This window comes from Gorilla gorilla, chromosome 2 (assembly GCF_029281585.2).
Source record: "Gorilla gorilla gorilla isolate KB3781 chromosome 2, NHGRI_mGorGor1-v2.1_pri, whole genome shotgun sequence".
Taxonomy (NCBI): Eukaryota; Metazoa; Chordata; class Mammalia; order Primates; family Hominidae; genus Gorilla; species Gorilla gorilla.
In genome coordinates this window covers 84,013,420-84,039,058 of record NC_086017.1, presented here as the reverse complement: position 1 = coordinate 84,039,058, position 25,639 = coordinate 84,013,420, and the positions used below count along the sequence as shown (strand labels likewise).

Genomic DNA, 25,639 nt, shown 5'->3' with positions numbered 1-25,639 from the left:
GAGTAATAATTTGAGAAATAAGAGAGAAGAAGTATTCAATCAGAAAAGCAATCTAGAACTGTAAACGCTATTTAAAAACAAATAATTGTTTTATCTCTGAGTGGTAAGACTCAGCAAACTCTCTTGACTAAGTGACCCTTTGTCAATTATGGATCTATTGCAAATTAAAATTAGCATCATCAGAATTTGGGAAATCTAAGCATTAATTATATGGCAGAATACATTGAGATTTTTTTTTTTTTCACCAAAGCACTTTTTACTTGAGGCAAAGAGAAGTCTTGCTGAAGGGATTACAGTTCCAAGCAGTCAAAACTCAACCATTGGCAAGGTGCAGTGGCTCACGCCTGTAATCCCAGCACTTTGGGAGGCTGAGGTAGGAGGATCACGAGGTCAGGAGATGGAGACCATCCTGGCTAACATGGTGAAACCCCGTCTCTACTAAAAATACAAAAAATTAGCTGGGCATGGTGGCAGGTGCCTGTAGTCCTAGCTACTCAGGAGGCTGAGGCAGGAGAATGGCATGAACCTGGGAGGCAGAGCTTGCAGTGAGCCAAGATTGCGCCACTGCACTCCAGACTGGGCAACAGAACGAGACTCCGTCTCAAAAAAAAAAAAAAAAAAAAAAAAACCTTAACTGTTAGTGGCACTATTTTGATCTGGTATATTTTGCTTCCCTTTGGTCAGAAAAGGGTATTCAGGTTATACTTTCCACAGTGGGGCAAAAAGAACAAAGCAAACTAGAAGAGACTTCTACTCTACTGACACTGCTCTTCAGATCCAACATCAACCTAGACAAGCCCTTGCTGGCCGCTCTACAGGTTGCTGTCCCACTGCTCAGTGACACAGGCCAGGCCATACTACATTTGCAAGAAAAAAATGAGATTGGAAACACAGGTATATGTCACTTGGGGATGAGCAGGCACCCGCAGCTTCAAAACTTCATGGAAGGGGTAGTCCCTGTGGGAGGCACAGCTCACCAAGGCACAGACCCTCCAGTTCCTGTTGTAGCTGAGTAAGGTGGTCATATCCTGGCTGCTCAGTTCAGAGTCAAAGACCTTAAAGTTCTCAGCAATGCATTCTGGTGTCACGGACTTGGGGATCACCTCCAAGTTCCTCTGCCTGGGAGAACTGGATCAGAATCTGGGCTGTGGTTTTATTGTGCTTGGCTGCGATCACCTTGATCCTGGGATCCTCCAGGATAGAAGGGGCCTCAGGCTTGGCCCAGGGTTTATCAGGAGAGCCAAGGGGGCTATAGGTGGTCACCAAGATGCCTTTGGACTGGCAGTACTGGATTAACTTCTGAGTGAGGTACAGGTGGAACTCAATCTGGTTAACTGCCAGCTTATACCTTAAGCCAGGTTTCTTTAAGATCCTCTCCACCTGGAGATGATTACAGTTGGAGATGCGAATAGCTTTCACCAGCCCTTCATCCACCAGCTCTTCCATGGCTGCCCATGTGTTCACAATGTTGGTGTCACTGGGAACCACGTTGTCTGACTCATCCAATGGGAAAAATTCCCTTCCAGGCTTAAAGTCGGTCAGCCAGTGAATAAGGTGGAGGTCCAGGTAGTCCAGCTTCAGGTTGCTGAGTGTCTTCTGGCAGGCTCCTTTCACCAGGACCTTCTTATGGTATGTGCACCACCCCTTGCTGATGAGCCTCATGCTTCACCACCTGCTCCCTAAGCTGCTTCTGAATGGCCACCCCTACCTCGTTCTTATGCTGGTGCATGTAGGCACAGTCAATATGGCAGTACCTGACATCAATAGCCACCTTCACAGCCTTGGTTACCTAGCCCGGAGGGGACTTCCAGGTGCCAAGCCCCAGGATGGGCATCTTGGTGCTGTTGGTGAGGACAAGGTGGCTCGCCATGGCTGCTGCACTCCCCAGACCCCTGCCCGGAACCATACATTGAAATGTTTCATATCTAAGTTATCAGGAAAACCCAAGAGGTAATTAGTAATGCAAAGCTTGGGGAAAGTTTTCATTCGAATACAAATATTGTTATTGTTATCTTTTAAGTCATGGTTCCTCAAAATTGGCTGCATATTGGAACCACTTGGGTTTTAAAAATACTGATAATTGAGATACATCATATAGAGTACTGCCTGCACTGGAGAGGGTGTGTAAAAACCTCCCCAGGTGATTCTAATGTGCAACGTTTGAGCCTAATTGATTTAAGTCAATTCTACCATTTTAATGTTCATATAAATTACCTGGGGGTGTTGTTAAAATCAGTTTCTGATTCAGTGGGCCTAGAATGCAGTCCAAGATTCTGCATTTCTAACTCTGCTGTTGCTGGTGTGGGTACCACATTTGGAGTAGCAGGGATCTAAGACATTGCTTGTGTTTTTGGAGTAAATGGGTGTAGGAGAATTTTCTAGTGTCCACCTACCGCCTGTCGTAAGCCTGGAAATCTCTTGTGATGAAGAGGTTTGTGGTCACTGAAATTAAACTGTAGAGGACATTCTATTATAATGAAGACTTGTTGAGAGTTGCTATTCCTGTTGATGGTACTACCTTTGCAAAGGGTGCAAAAGGAGAACTCGGGTGCTACTAAGCTTTCTGATTTCACACCCTCTGGCTCTGTTCAAAGCGGTGCTTGGCAAAATGGCAAAGCTTGACTTTTATACCTTCTTCCACATTTTGCCCTTCTCCTCTCCTCCTGGCCTACTAGCCAAGCCAGCCACCTTCCTGAAGCCAGTTTGTCTACTTTACTAATGAAAATACGGTTTTGAAGATCTTACTCCCTCCAGTTGCACCCCAGTGGGAGACTCTTAATTGATTCCAGGTTGGCAGCCCTGTTTGTGGATAATTCAGGAATGTTACGAACTTCCATTTGAAAGTGGGAATGAAATCTCCTTTCTTTTGCCTTGTGTTCAATGTTCTGCTGACTCACTGCTTCCCAAAACAACATCCTTTTCTGAAATAAGATGTAGTTGCAAATATATTATAGTTTGTGATATATTAGCACCCACACCTTATTATTATAGCCCATGAGCTAAGGTGCTAACTTTAACAAAGACCCCAACCCATGTCTCAAAAAAACCTAATCACATTCTGTTTGGTCCACTTAAATAGTAGACAACATAAACATAACAACATGGAGAAAATTTTATTTTCTTAGCAGCCAAGTCATCCCCAAGGAAGTGGTTTTCGGGGGTGAATGTTTTTGTTAAGTTTGGATAGGGTGGGGAGTGAGATCTTTTAAGGGCACACTTAAGGAAAAAAATAAAAGTTTGCTCTTAGAGTTGAATAAAATGCATTTACTTGGCCAACTGAGGTATATAAGTTGAGCACAGGAGCTGAAAACAGCAGAAAAGACTTTTGGCAGCTGTGTCAGGAAGAGGGAAGAGAGATGGTATTACTAATGGAGAGAATAATTTGTTTAGGGCAGGTGGAGATTAGATATCTGGAGGAAATTTCAGTGCATTTAAAAAAATGTTTTATTTTTAATTTTTATGGATATATCGTAAGTGCATATACTTATGGAGTACATGAAATGTTTTGATAGAAGCATTCAATGTGTGATAATCACGTCATGGAAAATGAGGTATCATCCATTCAAGCATTTATCCTTTGTGTTACAAATAATCCAATTACAATTTTTTATTTATTTTAAAATTTACAATTTTTATTGACTACTATCACCTAGTTGTGGTATCAAATACTAGGTCTTATTTATTCTTTCTAACTATTGTTTTTTGTACTCAAGCACCCCCTGTGCCCCCTCACTACCTTTCCTAGGCTCTGGTAACCATCACTCTCTTTTCTACATCAATGAGTTGATTTTTAGATCCCACAAATAAGTGAGAACATGTAATGTTTGTCTTTCTGTGCCTGGTTTATTTCACCTAACATAGTGACCTCCAGTTCCATCCGTGTTGTTGCAAATGACAGGGTGTCATTCTTTTTTTATGGCTGAATAGTACTCCATTGTGTATATACATATTGTGATACCTATGTATCACATTTTCTTTATCTGTTCATCTGTTGATGGGCATTTAGGTTGCTTCCAAATCTTGGCTATTGTGAACAGTGCTGCAACTAACGTAGGAGCTCGGATATTGCTTCTATATACTGATTACCTTTCTTTTGGGTACATACCCATCAGTGGGCTTGTGGGATCAAATGGTAACTCAATTTTTAGTTTTTTTTTTTTTTTTTGAGGAAACTCTAAACTGTTCTACATAGCAGTTGTACTAATTTACATTGTCACCAACAGCACACAAGGGTTCCCTTTTCTCCACATCCTTGCCAGCATTAGTTATTGCCTGTCTTGTTGATGTAAGCTATTTTAGCTGTGGTGAGGTGATATCTCATTGTAGTTTTGATTTGCATTTCTGTAATGATCAAGATGCTGGGTGCCTTTTAATATGGCTGTTTGCCATTTGTATCTCTTTTGAGAAACGTCTATTCAAATTGCTTGCCCATTTTTAAATTGGATTATTAGATTTTTTTCCTATAGAGTTGTTTGAGCTTCTTATATGTTCTGGTTATTAATCTCTTGTCACTGGGGTGATTGGCAAATATTTTCTCCCATTCTGTGAGCTTTCTCTTCAGTTTGTTGATTGTTTCCTTTGCTGTGCAGAAGTTGTTTAACTTGATATTGACCCCATTTGTCCTTTTTTGCTTTGGTGGCCTGTGTTTCGGGGTATTACTCAAGAAAATTTTGCCCCAGACAATGTCATGGAGAGTTTCCCCAATGTTTTCAGGTGGTAGGTTTACGATTTGAGGTCTGATATGGTTTGGCTCTATGTTCCCACCCAAATCTCATCTTGTAGCTCTCATAATTCCCACGTGTTTTGGGAGGGGCCTGGTGGGAGATGATTGAGTTATGGGGGTGGGTATTACCCATGCTGTTCTCCTGAGAGTGAATAGGTCTCATGAGATCTGGTGGTTTTAAAAAGGGGAATTTTCTTGCACAAGCTCTTTTTTTGCCTGCTGCCATCCACATAAGATGTGACTTGCTCCTCCTTGCATTCCGCCATGATTGTGAGGCCTCTCCAGCTATATGGAACTGTGAGTCCAATTAAGCCTTTTTCTTTTGTAAACTGCCTCTCTGGCATGTCTTTATCAGCAGTGTGAAAATGAACTAATACAGTAAATTGGTAATGGGAGTGGGGGCTGCTGAAAAGATACTGAAAATGTGGAAGCGACTTTGGAACTGGGTAACAGGCAGTTAGAACAGTTTGGAGGGCTCAGAAGAAGACAGGAAAATATGGGAAAGTTTGGAACTTCCTAGAGACTTGTTGAATGGCTTTGACTAAGATTCTGACAGTGATATGAACAATAAGGTCCAGGCTGAGGTGGTCTCAGATGGAGATGAGGAAGTTGTTGGGAACTGGAGCAAAGGTGACTCTTGTTATGTTTTAGCAAAGAAACTGCCAGCATTTTGCCCCTACCTTAGAGATTTGTGGAACTTTGAACTTGAGAGAGATGATTTAAGGTATCTGGCAGAAGAAATTTCTAAGCAGCAAAGCATTCAAGATGTGACTTTAGGTGCGGTTAAAGGCAGTTTTATAAGGGAAGCAGAGCATAAAAGTTTGGAAAATTTGTAGCCTGACAATGCCATAGAAAAGAAAATCTTACTTTCTGAGGAGAAAGCCAAGCCAACTGCAAAAATTTGCATAAGTAACACAGAGTCAATGTTAATCCCCAAGACAGTGGGGAAAATGTCTCCAGGGCATGTCAGAGGCCTTCACTACAGCCCCTCCCATCACAAGCCCAGAGGCCTAGTAGGAAAAAGTAGTTTAGTGGGCTGGGCCCAGGGTCCTCAAGCTGTGTGAAGCCTAGGGACTTGGTGCCCTGTGTCCCAGCTGCCCAGCCAGGGCTGAAAGGGGCCAATATAGAGTTCAGACTATGGCTTCAGAAGGTGCAAGCCTCAAGCCTTGGCAGCTTCCATGTGGTGTTGAGCCTGCCAGTTCTCAGAAGTCAAGAATTGAGGTTTGGGAACCTCTGCCTAGATTTCGGAAGATGTATGGAAACACCTGGATGCCCAGGCAGGAGTTCGCTCTAGGGGCAGTGTCCTAATGGATAACCTCTGTTAGGGCAGGGCAGAGGGAAATGTGGGGTGGCACCTCCCACACAGAGTTCCTACTGGGGCACTGCCTGGTGGAGCCGTGAGAAGAGGGCCACTGTCCTCCAGACCCCAGAATGGTAGATCCACTGACAGCTTGCACCCTGCGCTGGAAAAAGCTGCACACACTCAAGGCCAACCCATGAAGGCAGCCGGGAGGGAGGCTGTACCCTGCAAAGCCACAGGGGCAGAACTGCCCAAGACTATGGGAACCTACCTCTTGCATCAGCGCGACCTAGATGTGAGACATGGAGTCAAAGGAGATCATTTTGGAGCTTTAAGATTTGACTTCCCTGCTGGATTTCAGACTTGCATGGGGCCTGTAGCCCCTTGGTTTTGGCCAATTTCTCCCATTTGGAATGGCTGAATTTATCCAATGCCTGTACCGTCATTGTATTTAGGAAGTAACGAACTTGCTTTTGATTTTACAGGCTCATAGTGGAAGTTATTTGCCTTGTCTCAGATAAGACTTTGGACTGTGGACTTTTGAGTTAATGCTGAAATGAGTTAAGACTTTGGGGGACTGTTGGGAAGACATGATAAGTTCTGAAATGTGAAGATACGAGATTTGGGAGGGGCCAGAAGTGGAAAGATATGGTTTGGCTCTGTGTCCCCACCCACATGTCATCTTGTAGCTCCCGTAATTCCCAAGTGTTGTGGAAGAGACACGATGGGAGATGATTGAATTGTGGCAGCAGTTCTTTCCCATGCTGTTCTCCTGATAGGGTATGAGTCTCATGAGATCTGATGGTTTTAAAAATGGGAGTTGTCCTACACAAGCTTTTTTTTTTGCCTGCTGCCATCCACATAAGATGTGGCTGGCTTCTCCTTGCATTCCACTATGATTGTGAGGTCTACCAATCCACGTGGAACTGTGAGTCCACTTAAGCCTCTTTCTTTTGTAAATTGCCCAGTCTCAGGCATGTCTTTATCAGTGGCATGAAAACGAACTAATACAAGGTCTTACATTTAAGTCTTTAATCATTTTGATTTGACTTTTGTATATGGCAAGAGATAGGAGTCTAGTTTGATTCTTCTGCATATGGTTGTCCAGTTTCCCCAGCAACATTAATTGAAGAGACTGTCTTTTCCCCAGTGTATGTTCTTGGCACCTTTGTTGAAAATCAGTTCACTGTATGTGTGCGGGTTTGTTCCTGGGTCTGTGTTCTGTTCCATTGGTCTATGTGTCTGTTTTCATGCAAGTACCATGCTGTTTTGGGTACTATAGCTCTTTAGTATAATTTGAAGTCAAATACTGTGATTCTACTAGTTTTGTTCTTTTTACTTAAGACAGCTTTAGCTATTCTGGGTCTTTTATGGTTCCATATAAATTTTAGGATGGGTTCTATCTATTTTTTTGAAAAGTATTATTGATAGGGATTGCATTCAATCTTTAGATTGCTTTGGATATTGTGGAGATTTTAACAATATTGATCTTTCTAATCTGTGAACATTGAACATCTTTACATTTTGGTTTCCTCTTCAATTTCTTTCATCAAAGTGTTTTATAGTTTTTATTATAGAGCTTATTTACTTCTTTGGTGTTTAATTTTATCAGTTCATTTCTTCAACATGATGTGCACTAGGAATCATTTTTCTTATTGCTTTGTGGCACCTGTAGTAAACTACCCGTTTCTTATGAACACAATGGGGCATTTTGGTATCTACTTTATAATCATAAAATGTAAATTAAGTTATATCACTCCTATACTCAAAAATTTCTAGTAGTTCTCCACCATATGCAGAGTAGAAGCTAATGGCTTTATGGTTATCCTCAAGATCCCACATGATTGCTTTCTGACCTCATCTCTTTTTCCTGGCTTCCACACCTCACTGTTCTTAGTACAAGCATCTACATTTCCTTCCTGTGGCCTTTACCTTAGCTCTTCCCTCCCTCTAGAACACTTTGCCTAGAAATATCTGCAGGGCTTTTTTCTCCACTGCTTCAGGCCTTGCTCAAATGCCTCCTTCTCAGCAGACAGATTTAAAGTGGCTATGCTCCCTCCCTGCTTCCCAACACATTTGCCATGCTCTACTTCATTCTTCCATACCGCTTTTCTCAGTATGCTTCAGAATGTATTTATGTATTATTTTCATTGTTCTCCACTCTCAAATGCAAGCTCTGTGGAGCCAGGGAGTCTATCTATTCAATGATGCATCTTCAGCATCTACAACACAATCATCGAAGAAATAAATGCATAAGAATGCCCATTAAGCTTTCAAAGTGCTCATAGGAAGTCAGCCAAAACCTAATTACTTGAACTCTGCTCATTATATTGCTTCTGACCAGTGGCTAGCAAATTTAGTAGACTGGGAATGTATAAGATTTTCCCCAATGACCCCCCAGACTTCAGCTCCAATCTCTTTTAAGATGCTTAATTTCCCTATATTCAGTCTAAAATATTTGAAGCAATAACATTAAGTTCTTAGAACACATCTGAGGCTATCCTGGCAGAGCCATACTGTGTTAATACCTTTATCTGTTCCTCCTGTTCCCCTACTTCCATAGCCTTCCAACTATTCCCCAAGGGTATGCTGTGCAGATGGTAACTCCTCAGCCCAGAATTTCTCCATGTTCTCTCCTATTTATTTCTTTGAATTTGCACTTGGTCTTCCTGTATCTCTTTCAGTAGTTCCATACCCATAATTTTTTCCTCTGTTTAAGACCTTTGCTTAGAGTCAAGAAGATCAGAAGTTCAATTCTGGCTTTATTACCCAGTTGTGTAGTCTTAGCCATGTTATTACTCTAAGTCTCAGTTTTTTGGTCTATGATATGGGAATATTATTTCAGTTCCTTCCTTATGCAAAATGGGGATGATGATGTTGTCCTCTTGGACAACATTGACCTCATGGTGAGTGTTAAGTGAGTTGGAGCAGAGTATTTATAACTAGGTGGCCAATAAGTATTTCTTCCCCCTTTCTTCTCCTTCCCCTTTTATTAGCTTCTGTTTATCATAGGATCATAAAATCTTTCGTTTTAAAGGAACATTAAGGCCATTTATTTCAGCTTATCTAAAAATCTGTTATCATCTTTGTGAGCAATTATCATTCCTACATGATGACTAGAAGCCTTTATTTCCTTCTAAAGCATCCAGTAATCTATTTGGAATAGATATAACTAGTTCTTCTCTCATATTGAGATTGAATTGCTCACCCTAAAACTTCCATTCTTAATGCTGATGTATGAAAAAAATCTAAACTAATTTTTACTGTGTGATAACCCTTCAGAGAGATGAAAATATTTATTCTGTCTTTTGGTGTTTTTAATCATCCGTACAAACTTAGCACAGTAATTTTGATTTCTCAAAAAAAAATGACAGTTTTGATTTGCCTCCTATGGCAATAATTTCTTTGTGAAGCTCCATCTCATAAGGCAATAGAGCACAGTGATTAAGAACACAGCTAGGGAGTCAGAATAACCTAAGGTTTGAGTCTGAGCTTGGTGACTTATTAGCTGTGAACCTGGGATAAACTTCTTTAAATATGTGTGTCTTCATATATAAAATGGATAATATTAATAAAAGGTATTCCATGGGGGCTGCTTGGGGGTAAAGCAGATGATGTGTTTAGCACACTTAGCACAGTGCCTGGCATGTGGTTTGTGATGTGTGTCAGTGGTTGTTGAGTCCTGCCTGTCAGACACAGCCTGTGTGGTGCAAAACTTGAGCAAGACTATCTCCGTTTGTTCTGGAAATTGTAGTTTTATCTATGCAGTCTTAGATAGAATTAGGTTTTGTTGGCACCTACATCAGCCAACTCATTCTCATTCCATTTGGAATCAGTAGTACTAGGGATGTAAGTAGCATGTTCTCAATGAGGCCTTACAAATGCCAAAGAAATGAATAGAAAAGCCTATAAAAGGTTTAAAAGGGATGAAATAAAAAAATTAATTCTACAGCTAGCAAGATCATATGTTAAGAAAATAAGTTCAGTGGGACAACAGTTCATGTATTTATTCATCTATTTTTGAAAAAATATTGGTTTGGCCTCACCTATTTTCCAGACAATGCCAGGCACAGGTATCGTCCCTCACCATGGCATACTCAATAGGGGCAAGTACAACAAAGAATTAAATTCAATGTTATATAGACTTGCCTATCTCCATAAACCTAGGTTGAAGAATAAAATACTGTATGGTTTTATTTTAATTTGGACTATGACATTTGAAAGCATACAAGATGGAAATATTAATAATGTCTAACCGTATTTTAAAAAATGAAGTAATGTGGATCTAAATTTTTTCAATTCCTAAGAATTGCAGGATATGCATGTTGAGTAACCACTGAGTGACCCACTGACAATGTTGAGGTGATTTCCACGTAAGCTGGAATGCACAAAAAACACCAGCATTTGTTAGAGCTTGACTTGGATTTTGTGAGTTTTGTATTGTGCAAGAACTTTAAAATGCCTCCTTTTCATAAAATAGGACTCTCTTAATTTGTAATTATCAATTCCATTATCACCTAAAGGATTCTTAAAATGTGGGATTTATGACACCAATAAAATATCCTTCAAGTTATCAATAAGACATCAAAGGATGACTTAGGATGAAGACTTTCAATCACAATCAATCAATGGCAAAGCAATATAGCAACGATGTTAACCATGTGGCAGCAAGGAGTTGCCACCATTCCTTAGAATGGTCATAGCTGTGACAGTGATGACATTATGTAAGCATTCAACAGACCAGGGAAAATAAATCTATAGAGAGACATTTTTACTTGAAACAGTCTGGAATAACAAAAGGATGCTTAGGGATGTGATGCCTGAATACTGACTGAGCTATCCCCAGGAAAAACTTTTTTTTTTTTTTTAACTGGATACTTTGGCACTGAACATACAGCAGGGAAAGGAATTAGGAATATACATGTGAATAAAGATATCACTAAAATATAAAATAGGCCAGGGGCAGTGGCTCACGCCTGTAATCCCAGCACTTTAGGAGGCCGAGGTGGGCAGATCACCTAAGGTTGGGAGTTCGATACCAGCCTGACCAACATGGAGAAACCCTGTCTCTACTAAAAATACAAAATTAGCCCTGTGTGGTGGCGCATGCCTGTAATCCCAACTACTCAGGAGGCTGAGGCAGGAGAATCACTTGAACCCGGGAGGCAGAGGTTGTGGTGAGCCAAGATTCTGCCATTGCACTCTAGCCTGGGCAACAAGAGCGAAACTCCATCACAAAAAATAAATTAATTAATTAAATAAACACGTATAGTTATTAAATATTAAGAGATTTAACGTAAAGGCTGACAATTTCCACCCAGCGATTTCAAGGAGGGGAAAAACTGAGGCTAATGAAAGGGAAGTTGTTCCAAGTGAAAAATTTGTTTTTTAGAGTAGAAATGTTATCTACTGCATTGCAGAGGTCCAGGGTCTTGCCTTCTCTGCCCCAAGTATGAGAGATATGCAGTGTACCAAAATTTAAGTTTACTTCTTGTGGTGTACAAAGTCAAAGATGCTCACTAGATGTGATTCAGGAAACATGTAGTCTCTAACTGAAACACAGAGTGGAAGGGTGGTAGAGGGGTTTTTCTTTTATTAATTTTAACTTAATATTCAAATAGAATGTAGTCAAAAAAGATGTATGTGTTCATTTATTTTTAAGCATGAAAGGTCTGGTCTGAGCTTCACAAAGTATTAGAGAAGGCAGTGCATTATATTGAGAAAGACATGGACTTAGGAACCTAATTTATTTTTCTTTTTTTCTTTTTTTTTTTTTTTTTTTTTTTTTGAGACAAGGTCTTGCTCTGTAACCCAGGCTGGAATCATAGCTCACTGCAACCAGCATCTCCTGCACTCAAAAGATGCCTCTTCCTCAGGCTCCTGAGTAGCTAAGATTACAGACATGCACCACCAAGCCCAGCTGTTTTTTGTTTGTTTGTTTTTGTTGTTGTTAGTAGTGATGAGGTCTTGCTATGTTGCCCAGGCTGGTCTCGAACTCCTGAGCTCAGGCAATCCTCTTACCTCTGCCACCCAAGTTGCTGGGATAACACATATGAACCACCGTGCCCAGCCAAGTTCCAAACTTCTTAGGTGGGTGTCCCAGCTATAAGTTGAGATAAAAACAGTACCAACTTACAAAGTTGTTGTAAAGTTACATTAATACAGGCATAGAGCTTAGAACAGTGCCTGACACGTATAAGCACTCACTATATGTAGCCTGTTACTATTATATACAAAAGCAAAACAGAACCAGCTCACAATCTTTGAAAATACCATCTGAAAGGAGCCGGGCACATTCCTCAGCCCCAGGCTCAAAACAAACAAGCCCAGTACAAACACATCCCATCTTCCCATCTCACCACATATCGCCATATATCTCTCAAACTTCCTGAGCCCAGTACAAACACCACCAGGAAAGTCTCCGATAAGAGGACAGCCATTCAAAGTTTTACTGAAAAAGCGGGAACCAAAAGAATTCCTTTGTTCCCCTGTAACTCTCAGGCTATAAAAAGCAAACACTTGCATTGTTCAGGGCCCTCTTATATGCTGTGGAATGGAGGGACCAGGTTCGAACTTGTAGTAAAGATCCTTGCCACTTGGCTTTGACTCTGGACTCTGGTAGTCTTCTTTAGGGAACAAATGGTCTGGGTATAACATCTGGGGGCTCGTCCGGGATTCCCCAAGCCCACCAGACCCCTGGTCAATGGATCTGCTAGGATTGATCTACTGATAGGTGAGCTGTCTCGTCTCCGTTTGTCTGTCTGTGTCTGTTCTGAATCTGAATCTGTGACTCGCGAGGTCTGAAACTGGAGCTGGCACGGTCCTGGCAGACGCGCTATAGGACGGCCAGTGGAGACCGGTGGGAGACGTCCCCTGGCTCTCATCTGATCTATATTGCGGTCTGAGCTGCCCCGGCTTGGCGGGCAGCAGCTGTCTCTGATCTGAGCTGCCCTGGTTTGGCGGGCAGCAGCTAACTCTGACCCGGGCTTCCGGTGCGCACTTGCGATCTGAACTGCCCCGGTTTGGCGGGCAGCAGCTAACTCTGATCCGGGCTTCCGGTGCGCGCTTGCGATCTGAACTGCCCTGGTTAGGCGGGCAGCAGCTGCCTCTAATCTGGGCTGCCTCAGCGCGACCGCGACCCAGGCAGCTAACTCTGACCTGGGCTTCCGGTGCATGCTTGCGATCTGAACTGCCCCGGTTTGGCGGGCAGCAGCTAACTCTGACCCGGGCTTCTGGTGCGCGCTTGCGATCTGAACTGCCCCGGTTAGGCGGGCAGTAGCTGCCTCTAATCTGGGCTGCCTCAGCGCGATGGCGACCCAGGCAGCTGACTCTGACCTGGGCTTCCAGTGCGCGCTTGCGATCTGAGCTGCCCCGGTTTGGCGGGCAGCAGCTGCCTCTGACCTGGGCTGCCTCAGCGCGACCAGGACCCAGGCAGCTAACTCTGACCAAGGCTGCCAAAGTGCACCTGCGATTAGATATCACTAAGAAGTCAAATCAGATTTCCTTTACAAGGATTCAAACCCACATTCCTTTATAGGAAAAGACTACAAATTATTACAGGATAGGTAATACCCAGAGCACTCCCCTATCTCTCCTTACGAGTAATTTCAAAGAAGTTAGAGAAAGGGGCCATAATCTTGGTATAGAAATCAGGAAAGGAAAGCTAATTACTCTGTGTCGCTCCGAATGGCCTGCCTTTGATGTAGGGTGGCCACCCGAAAGGACCTTCCGACTTGCTGTCATCACTAGAGTAAAGTCCAAGATTTTCCTACCTGGGCGTGCGGGCCACTTAGATCAAATCCCATATATCCTCATATAGCAGGACCTTGTTGAGAACCTGCCTCCTTGACTGTCCCCTTTCCAATTAGCCTCTGAACCCTGTAAGGCACTGGTTGCTCGACCACTAAAATCCAAGCAGCCAACTGCCCCCCCCATCCTGTTCTACCTGACAGCGGGGACCCACTGTTCACAGAACCCCCTCCGTACCCCTCCGGGCCCCAGGCCCCAGCCCCCCTGGCTGAGCTGCGGGAAGGAGCAGGCGGACAGGAGGCGGCCGGCACACACGGGCCCGCTGAAAAGGAAAGTAACTTTGAAAGGCCGGTGGGGTGGACGCGAGGGCGCACTTCGCGGATAGCCCCCCTCAGCCGCCTGACTCCACGGTGGCTTTACCCCTTCGGGAAATAAGACCCCCAGATGACACAGGAATCCCCAGGCTCCAGTACTGGCCATTCTCCACCAGTGATCTGTATAACTGGAAGACTCAGAGTGCTCGGTTTTCAGACAACCCCAAAGATTTACTGGCTTTACTGGATAGTGTCATGTTCACCCACCAGCCCACTTAGGATGATTGTCAGCAGCTCCTCCGAATCTTGTTCACCACGGAGGAGCGAGAGAGAATACAGATAGAAGCTAGAAAGCTGGTCCCGGGGGACGACGGTCAACCGACTGCCAACCCCGACCTCATAAACGCAACCTTTCCTCTGACCAGGCCGGCGTAGGACTACAATACGGCAGAAGGTAGAGGATGGCTACACCTTTATCGCCAGACTCTAATGGCAGGTCTCCGGGCAGCTGCTCGCAAGCCCACTAATTTGGCTAAAGTATATTCTATTCTGCAGGGGAAGACAGAGAGCCCAGCTACCTACTTAGAAAGATTAATGGAAGCTTTTAGACAGTACACCCCCATAGATCCAGAGGCTCCAGGAAGTCAGGCAGCTGTTATAATGCCTTTCATAAATCAGGCAGCCCCAGATATTAAGAGAAAACTCCAGAAATTAGAAGACTTGGAAGGAAAGCGGATTCAAGACCTCCTTCAGATAGCCCAGCAGGTTTACAATAACAGAGATACTCCAGAGGAAAAGCAATTTAAGGCCACTGAAAAAATGACCAAGGTCCTGGCAGCAGTGGTACAGAAAGAGCATCTACAGCCAGAGTACACCCAACCTAGGCGGCCCCCCTGGCATGATAATCTGAGCAAAGACCTGCAGGACCACCCACTTCCTGACGCTGACCTCGTCTGGTTCACTGATAAGAGCAGCTTCATGCATCAAGGCCAGAGGTACGCTGGAGCGGCAATAACTTCAGAGACTAAGGTAATCTGGGTGGAACCCCTGCCCCCGAGGACATCGGCCCAGAAGGCCAAACTGATAGCACTCACCCAAGCTCTTACCTTAGGGGTGGGGAAAAAGCTGACAGTATATACAGACAGCCGATATGCTTTTGCAACGGCGCATATACATAGGGCCATTTACAAGGAGCGAAGGTTACTGACGGCTGAAGGAAAAGAGATAAAAAACAAGCAAGAGATCCTAGCCCTGCTAACAGCCCTATAGAGGCCAGAAAAGTTAGCCATTGTACATTGCCCAGGGCATCAGAAACTAACTACTCGAACTGCTCAAGGCAACTTTCTGGCAGACCAAACTGCAAGGAATGTGGTGAAGGCTCCCAGCCAACTCCTTGCACTCCAGCTCCCTGACCCGGGCCCCCAGGACTTGCCATATTTCCCTGAATATTCAGAACAAGATCTCCAGTAAATTGACAAACTTCCCCTGAAACAAATCCAGAATAGGTGGTGGACTGATACTAATGACCAAACCATCCTACCAGAAAAACTAGGACAACAGGTGTTAGAACACATCCACCGAACCACCCACCTGGGGGCCCGGCGGATGAAAGACCTGATCAGACGCTCCAAGCTCAAAATCAGACATATAGCTGAGACGGCCAGCAGTATCGTGACAAGTTGCAAAGTCTGCCAGCTTAACAACGCATACCCCCAATCTCAAGCTGCAACAGGAACAAGGCTCAGGGGAACCAGGCCCGGTATCTACTGAGAAGTAGATTTTACTGAAATAAAGCCAGGAAAGTACGGGTACCGGTACTTACTTGTCTTTGTAGATACTTTTTCAGGGTGGACTGAAGCATTCCCAACCAAAAAAAGAAACTGCTCAGGTCGTAGCAAAGAAAATTCTGGAAGATATCCTTCCCAGGTATGGCTTCCCCGTCCAGATAAGGTCAGATAATAGGCCCGCTTTCGTCACTAAGGTAAGTCAGGACTTAGCTTCCATCCTTAGGGCAAATTAGAAACTACATTGCGCTTACGGGCCCCAGAGTTCAGGACAGGTAGAAAAGATGAATCGGACCTTAAAAGAGACCTTAACTAAATTGACTATAGAGACTGGCACTAATTAGGTAGTCCTTCTCCCCTATGCTCTGTTCCAGGCCCATAATACCCCTTACAAACTAGGCCTTACCCCTTATGAAATCATGTATGGCAGACCTCCACCCCTGGTTCCTAGCTTAAAAGATGACCTGCTTAAGTCTGAAACAGAAAATGTCTCTGAATTCTTATTTTCCTTACAGGCCTTACAGAAAATTCACCAAGAAATCTGGCCCAAGCTGAAAGAGCTATATGAGACCAGTCCCCCACCGACACCCCATCCGTACCAGCCAGGAGACTAGGTCCTGGTTAAGCGACACCGACAAGAGACCCTAGAGCCCAGGTGGAAAAGACCACTCCAAGTACTCCTGACCGCACCCACCACCCTGAAGGTAGAAGGCATTACGTCGTGGATCCACTACACCCATGTCAAGCCAGTGGACCCAACCTCCGACCTTCTAGGGCCAATCATGGTGGCAGCTGAAGCACCTGACATGTGGACTGTGGACAGAGCTAAGAACAACCCCTTAAAACTCACCCTGCGCCGGCAGCATAGCTCACTGCAAACATGCAGTTAAGTAGTCTAACTCTAACATTAGTCGCCCTAGTGGCAGCTGAGGAAAACATAAAGCCAGCTCCTAATCCCTTTGTCTGGAGATTCTGGCTTTATGAAAACCAAACCCACCCTAGGCAACCTCATAAGCCCAGGAAATTAGTGGCCAGTGCAGATTGCCCCTCCTCAGGGTGCAGTAGCCCAATTTTACTAAATTTTACCGATTTCCCAGTAGCCAAACCAGTGGCACCAATAATATGCTTCGAGTATGATCAGACTGAATACAATTGTAAACACTGTTAGTGGCACCAAAGTGCCGGCTGCCCTTATAACTATTGTAACATCCATAAATACCGATAGTAAGGTGGAAAAGAACAGATAGATCCCAGATGGCCCTTCCATCGCAGACGAAATAGAGACCTTTCATATACATAGATAGTTAGAGACCCCTGGAACTCCCGCTGGACCACGCCTCAACACGGGGCTGTATACTACTCCTCCGCCTCCACATGGCCTAGCAGTCACCTCTATCTGTAGCGGGGTCTAGTGCAGGTACGGCCCCTGGTCCATGGAAATATCCAGCGACAAGAAAACCACCTGACACAAGACTTACGTCCTTTTTCCTGGTTAAAATTATTGCAAGAAGGATTAGAACTTGCCCACCTTACAGGACTTCACAGCCTGTCTGGCTGCTTTCTGTGTGCCACTCTAAGGCGTCCACCGCTAACCACTGTCCCCCTGCCATAAGGATCCTCCACCTCAGCCCAAGCTAACAACCACCGAAACCTCTCATATGCCCCTATCCCTAACGTGCCACTATACCTAAACCCCAGTCAAGAAAAGTTTCCCTACTGTTTCTCAGGAACTAATTCCAGCCTCTGCAGCATCACTGCAACGCCCCCTAACATCACCTTAAAGGCTTCGTCAGGCATATTCTTCTGGTGTAATGGAACATTATCTAAAAACCTATCAAGCCCCTCTGTTACCAACCTACTGTGTCTTCCTGTCACATTAGTTCCCCGGTTAACTCTGCTTACTGCCGGTGAGTTCCTAAAGTATACCGGTAACTGGACTAGTGCTGTTATTCACCCAGACCCTAGACCGAGACCTGCACGAGCCATATTTCTCCCCCTCATTGCAGGAATCTCCCTCACCGCATCCTTCATGGCGGCCGGACTGGCTGGGGGAGCCCTAGGTCACACCCTTATAGAAAGTAACAAGCTGTACCAACAATTTGCCGTTGCTATGGAGGAGTCAGCTAAGTCCCTTGCCTCCCTCCAGCGGCAGCTCACGTCCCTAGCACAGGTAACCTTGCAGAACCGGAGGGCCTTAGACCTACTCACTGCTGAAAAAGGGGGAACATGTATGTTTCTAAAGGAAGACTGTTGTTTCTACATAAATGAATCAGGGCTCATGGAAGACCGGGTCCAACAGTTACGCAAGTTAAGCACAGAAGTAAGAACACGGCAGTTTGCTTCAGCTGCAGACCAATGGTGGAACTCATCTATGTTTTCTCTGTTAGCCCCCTTCCTTGGACCCCTGCTGAGTCTACTATTTCTGCTTACCGTAAGACCTTGTGTTGTTAACAGAATTTTGCGGTTCGTTAGAGAAAGGTTTGACACTGTACAACTCATGGTCCTCAGAGCCCAATACCAACCTGTAAACACTGAAGCAGAATCAGACTTATAAGACCCAAGATTAGCTCTAAAAAATACCTGAAAAGAAAAGGGGGGAATGAAAGGAGCCGGGCACATTCCTCAGCCCCAGGCTCAAAACAAACAAGCCCAGTACAAACACATCCCATCTTCCCATCTCACCACATATCGCCATGTATCTCTCAAACTTCCTGAGCCCAGTACAAACACCACCAGGAAAGTCTCCGATAAGAGGACAGCCGTTCAAAGTTTTACTGAAAAAGCGGGAACCAAAAGAATTCCTTTGTTCCCCTGTAACTTTCAGGCTATAAAAAGCAAACACTCGCATTGTTCAGGGCCCTCTTATATGCTGTGGAATGGAGGGACCAGGTTCGAACTTGTAGTAAAGATCCTTGCCACTTGGCTTTGACTCTGGACTCTGGTAGTCTTCTTTAAGGAACAAATGGTCTGGGCATAACACATCCTGCCTTTCAGTGTCCTCCTAAAAGTTTAAAAGCAGAATAAAATATGTAACAGAACAGAATTAATTCCCAAGTAATCAGAATATCCTGCCTTTCTCTGTAAACGTGGTAAAATAAATGTAACAATGGAAGCCCTTTCCTACCCACTCTCTTTCTCTGCGTCATCCCAGGCTCCCAATAAAATGAAGAAAAGGATAGAGAAAGTATAATAAGAAGTAACAGGGGCTCAGCCCATCCCAAAATATTTATGGAATATTTAAAAGTTAAAACATCGAAAAAGAAAAAAAATGCTGACCAATTTAAAATAAATTGTGTCCAGAAGGAAGAAACTGCGGCACAGAGGAATGCACTGCAGAAACACTCTATAAGTGACAGGTTTAAGGAAGGAGCAAACATGGTTCATGGAAGAGTCGGTGGAAAGTATCAGGCCCTGGACACCACCCAGTGTAGGAATACTTTCTGAATACTTAAGGTCAGTGAAGCCGCACCTAAACAGCTGGCTGCATGAAAACCAACATCCTAGCAAGAACATCCATGCTGAGTTCAATGAAATTTGCCAAAATAACACAGGGAAAAAGCATTCCTGCAGTTCAGAAAAGCTTGCCAATGTTGCTGTCCTTACTGCCTTTTAGCAAGTGGAAACGATTTCCCCTGCTGTTCTGTCGGCCTGGATCCTTTACCCTCTCTTCTCCAGAGAGGTTATTCTTCCTTGTTTATCAGATCCCAGTATTCCTTCTGAAACCTCTTACCTGTTCAGGCCAACTCCCTAGGTAGCCCTCAAGGGAAAGTATTTAATGAACCTTCTTTATCCAGAGAAGGCTTTAAAAGGTAGCACTTTAGCCAAGAGAATGAGACTTGGAGCGTGTGATCACATCCACTTCATTTCTGGATGTATTTTGGAGACCCAAATGCTAGCGTCAGTGAGGATTCTAGATAAATAGGTAACTATTGTGCTTCTCTCTACTTCTACATTTATTTCCAGTTTGCTCATTTTCTTTCTTTTCCACTCCCACCTACTTAAGAGATGGTTGTTTTGCTGAGTAGATTGTTTCTAGAAGGTCTTCTCCATCTGCTTTCTGACTCTCAGATCAGGGTGCAGAAACATTTTCAAACAGTTCTTTGGGAAGGAGCTGGTGCTTGCCGTTTTCTCTAGATAAGTGTTAGCTTTTGTTTGTTTAATAGATCTCTGGCTTAGGCCTTTTTGGTATTCTTTACGGTGGAATCCAAGTTTGGTTGGAGGGAGTGGTTTCTAAAATGTATGGGAGGTGATGAGAACTTAACCTGCCGGGATTATTCTATATGTCAAAATTGGTATGCTAGGCATGTACATTTTTAAAAGTTTTATTGGCAATCAGCTGAAAATTATGTGCTTGTTATAGCACAATATTATTGCCACCAAACATTAAAAAAAAATCTTTGAATAGGAAAACTTAGTTTTAAAAAAGTCCAAACAGACACACACATGCATAAACACACAAACGCAGAAAATAATATTAAAGTTATTTAAGTCTAATTGGATAGCTTTTTGCTCCAACGGTCATTTGAACTTGGAAACAACAATCAAATGTGCCAAGTCAAAAGAATGATTTTCCAACTTTCTCTCTGTCTCTCTCTTTTTCTTTTTTAAACTAGTCGTCCTGGTTTTAAAACATGAGATACAAGTCATCAATTTCACTGTGACTTAGCAATTTATTTACACGGTTTTACTGCTTTGGACATAACACCGCTGAGTTTCGAGCTTGATAAAATATTGTTATCCACATAATTCATTTTCTCCTGCTTCAACAAGGTGTTTGGATTTGTGGGAACTCCCATTTGAGGTTGAAATTGAATAGAAAATTCATGTGAATGCTACACAGATGAGGCAAGTCTGACTTCAGGGAAGCGTCCATTAAATTTACTCGCTAGTCTCTGGCATGAAAACCTGCTCCTAAGGCCTTGAAAATAGCTCCTATTATCATATCGATTGGAGTCAGCAAATATAACTCAAATTTAAGGTTAGTATAAGTTTATTCCTGGATATGTGTAACAAATTTCTAATATATATTTAATATATTAGTCACATTGGGTTTAATGTAAGTTACTAATGTTTAACACAATGATTTATTGGCTTTTCATGGGCAATCCTCACTTATTAACGATATTATTGACTTAACTGAAATTAACAATTCCCTATTAATTCATAATTCACCTTTTAGTGGTAGTCATAAAATAAAGGCTACATCAGTCATTAATTTAGAAGCAGACCCCACATAAGAAGGTAGAAGTAAAATACTAACAGTTGTTTTCTCATGGAATACCAAGTAACTTCACAGCCAAAAAAATGTTTGAATAGAAAAAAATTGCTCTTCTTCCCTTAAATGTTATTCTTTTATTTAGAGAAATGAGAGGCAATTTTCTAGACTCTAGGGGAAAAATACTTTCACAATCTGTGAAAGCCAAACATTGAGTTTGTTAGAAGACCTTTATATTTTATATAGTATTCAAACCTCACAAATAGAAATACATGTGTTTTTCAGAAGATGCATTAAATGAAGAGTCCCCAAAAAGGAATTTTTAGCACTCCATTGAGAAATCTTTCTGTAGATTGTAGCTCTAAATTCAAAATGATACCTTCTTACATCTTTAGGAAAGGTGTGAGTGGCAGGGAGACTGGAGAGGATTTTTTTCTCCCCATGTTCTACTGAAAGAGCACTGTTGTGCTTTGGGGCAAATGCTGTTTATTCAAATCAATTAATGCACCCAAGAGTCTCATATATAAGTCCACAGGACAAAGATTAACATCATGAAGAAAAGGTGTTAAATTTGGTTAGCAGAAATGATGAAGATGAATGAGACACAACCTATAGTAAGAACATGTACCTGAAGGCATGCATTCCCAATGGGAGGATTTTTACCTCCGATGTCTGCTTAGGAAGATGATAATAAACACACGGCTGTGAAACACGGATCTAGCATAAAGAAAGTCATTAAATTACATGACACAGTAGAGCATAGTATTTGAAAACATGGATTCCTGAAGTTTGACCTGGATTTGAATCTGAGTTACTGCTTCCTATGAAGTCTTGAGCAACCAAGTGCTTCAGTTGTCTCATTCTTGAAACGAAGATAAGAAGAGTATCTATCACATAGCATTGTTAGGTTACATGAAGTACTTAAAACATAGTAAATTTAAGTGTTTTTATTGCTATGTCTATTTATTTTTATTATTACATGAATATGAGTTGTCAAAACAGGAAATCTGGGCTCCAATTCCCATTTGGATATTTATGAGCTTTGACCTTGGGCAAGTTTCTTAAACTTGGCAAAATCTCCATATGTATAAGCTGGAAAAAGTGGAGAAATCCACCTTTTCAGGCCTGTTTTGAGAATAAAGTGGCATAATTTATGTAAAGTGTGAGATCCTTAGTTACCACTCAAAGAATAATTCCTCTCCCATAAGATACAGGCAAAACATAAAAAGAAAAAAGAAATGAAAGTCTGTGAAGCTTTCTCTTTCATATGATAATAAACAATTCAGTGACCTCTACATATCAACTGCAAATGCGAATTACTCATGTTAAATATGAGTGCAGAAATTGGAAATGGGCCAGACATGGTGGCTCATGCCTGTAGTCCTAGAACATTTGGAGGCTGAGGTGGGAAAATCATTTGAGCCTAGGAGTTGGAGACGAGCCTGGGAAACATGGCAAAACCCTGTATCTACAAAAATTTTTTTTTCTAATTAGCCAGGTGTACACCTGTAGTCCCAGCTATTTGGAAGGCTGAGGTGGGAGGATTTATTGAGCCTGGGAAGCAGAGGTTGCATTGAGCTGAGATGGTGCCATGGTGCTGCAGCATGGGGGACCAAAAAAAAAAAAAAAAAAAAAAAAAAAAAACGAAGCCCAGCACAGTGGCTCACACCTGTAATCCCAGCACTTGGGAGGCTGAGGCAGGTGGATCATGAGGTCAGGAGTTCGAGACCAGCCTGGCCAGCATGGTAAAACCCTGTCTCTACTAAAGATACAAAAAATTAGCCAGGCATGGTGGCGCACACCTGTAGTCCCAGCTACTCAGGAGGCTGAGGCAGGAGAATTGCTTGAACCTGGCAGGTGGAGGTTGCAGTGAGCTGAGATCATGCCATTGCTCTTTAGCCTGAGTGACAGAGTGAGACTCCATCTAAAAAAAAAAAAAAATGGCTAATAGAGAAAGGTAACTATTGCAAGTGTTAGGTTAAAAAAAAAAAAGTGAGTGAAGTATCCCTATTTTGCAGTCACAAGTTGAAGGTCTTTGATCTGATTTGGCTGTGTCCCCACCCAAATCTCATGTTGAATTGTAATTCCCAAAATTCCCATGTATCATGAGAGGAATCTGGTGAGAGGTAATTGAATCATGGTGGCAAGTCTTTCCCCTGCTATTCTTGTGATAGTGTATAAGTTTCATGAGATCTGATAGTTATAAAAACTGGAGTTTCCCTGCACAAGCTCCCTTCGCCTGCTGCCATCCATGTAAGATGTGACTTGCTCCTCTTTGCCTTTCACCTTCCACCATCATTGTGAGGCCTCCCTAGCCATTAAGTCTTATAAACCTCTTTCTTTTGTAAATTGCCCAGTCTTGGGTATGTCTTTATCAGCAGCATGAAAATGAACGAATACAGTCTTCAAATAGGATCAATTATTTCGAGAGTGCTTATGGACAGATGACCTTCCTATGTGACTAATTTAATCATTCCCCTCCTCTCCCTTTTTCGGCAATTTTAGTTTATTCTTTTCAGTATTTTGAAGTTGTGTGTTGAAGGAAATTGTCCATGTGTCACTATTTCTAATCAGTAGTTGGTAACAACACCATCACACATATTCACGAGATTTAATCTCAAATGTATTCATCAAGTGCCAAAATCTCAGTTCAGACTGGCTCTAGTCAAAAAAAAAAAAAGGTTAATGGGAGTACAATAGTTTCAGGCATGGTTACATCCAGGAGATAAGTCATTTCCAGATTCTGCCTCTCTTTCTTGGCTCAAAAGATGAAGATTGATGATATAAGGTCCTGGGGAGCCTATCAGGCATTTTTATGCATTATGAGGAAAGAAATCTCAGAAATTCCATGGGGAAAGCTTCTTTTCCTATGTATTTCTAGAAAAAGTTTCCCAGCTCCAAGACAAAAAGGTCTTGCATGCATTTCTGAACACATCAGTATAGTCAAGGGGCCAGAATTACACTGAATTATACATTGACGGTATCTAGTTTGAAGACTGGTTCTGGAGAAGTTTCTGAGCATGACTTTCTTTCCCAGATGGCTGCCTTTGGAATGAAGTTTGGGAACTTTGCACAATAATTGAATGTTATTAGAGTTAATAAAAAGGGAGTCAAATATGTTGCTTTTGAGGAGAAATGTAACAATTTCAATGGTATGCTTAGAAACCTTTTTTGAAACTTAATTTTTATCATTGTTATACTTTATTGTGGGGAGAGAAAATGGTGTTTAAACATGAAAGCAAGAGAGCACAAAATAAATGAAACCTTGTTAAGGTCAGTAGACCAGAAAAAGAAAGCAGAATTTCCTTGAATGCTAATCTGCCAAAGGCCGTTTTCTTCTAAGTACAAATTGCATCCATTAAAAAACCATGTAGTAGTTGCCTTCTTTCATCTCTAGAAGCTTTCGATGGGCAGAAATGGAGACATGTGTTCCTCTTTTGTCAATCCCATGATCTCCATTGGTTCTCCCATCCCCCTCATTTATTGGACACACAGATTACAACAATTTGTTTTTGCTTCCTGTCTCCAATTTGTCCTTTAATATTCTATTAGCATTCAAAGTGACATTCTTCTGGACTGAACGAAAGAATGGAAAAATCACTGGACTCAGTCACCTCTGGGGTCTTGAGCAAGTCTCTGATTATACTTGTTCTTTTTATTTGAAAACATTCTTAACAGAAGACACACAACTGCGGGTAAATTGTTTTACCCAGAGTTCGTGAGTGCTCTATTCCCCAAGAGCCTCCACATACCCTGGATTATCTCCCAGGAACTACTAGGATGACCCAGTGATCCGACAACTAGAAGGTAAAAACCAGAGCCGTGATCCAGCACTGCAGCTAAAGTCTCCTCTGCCTGCTTGGTGCTGGTGTTCTAATGGTTGTTAAACATTCTGACCATCACCTGGCTCCAACCCATTCATTCCATGTGAGAACACTGGCCTTGAGCTGTTGACTCATCTGATTTGGAAGAAATATTAGAAATCTTAATTTATACATCAAAATTACAAAAATACTTTGAAGTTGGAAATGAATTAAAGGTATTAAAATATTGAAAATCAAAGAAAGAGACTAGATTTGAAGAAAGAGGACAGTTTTGATGGTAGAGGATGATGAGTTAGGCAAAGAAAAATGTTCCAGGCTGAAAGAACAAAACAAACACAAGCAGGAAGAACTCTTTGTTTATGTTGAATGTAAGAGATTTTAAACTGGCAGCTCTATGTTTATGATGAGTTTAAGAGATTTTAAACTGGCAGCTCCCAAGCCAGGCTTGGATAATTTATTTTTTGTTTGACCAGCTTATAGTTTGCCCTGCACAGTATTTTTAAAAGAATAATATACTTTAATAATATACTTTCGTTCATGGATACCCTGTAATTTTTAAAATAATTCATCTTTGTTGGACATTTAGATTGCTTCCAAATTTTTGCTGTTTTAAACAACCTTGAAAACTATCTTCTATGTAAATTATTTTTGCACATCTATAAATTTTGGACAGAAGGGCAAAATAAAAATCCTAGAAATGAAATGGGTAGATAAAAAGGGCATGGACACG

The 25,639-nt window shown here is 42.3% G+C and overlaps 1 pseudogene; it reads right to left on the bottom strand.

The window, feature by feature from the left end:
- Positions 1-857: 857 nt before the first annotated feature.
- LOC101152117 (aldo-keto reductase family 1 member B1-like) lies at positions 858-1,870 on the bottom strand (annotated as a pseudogene).
- Positions 1,871-25,639: the final 23,769 nt, after the last annotated feature.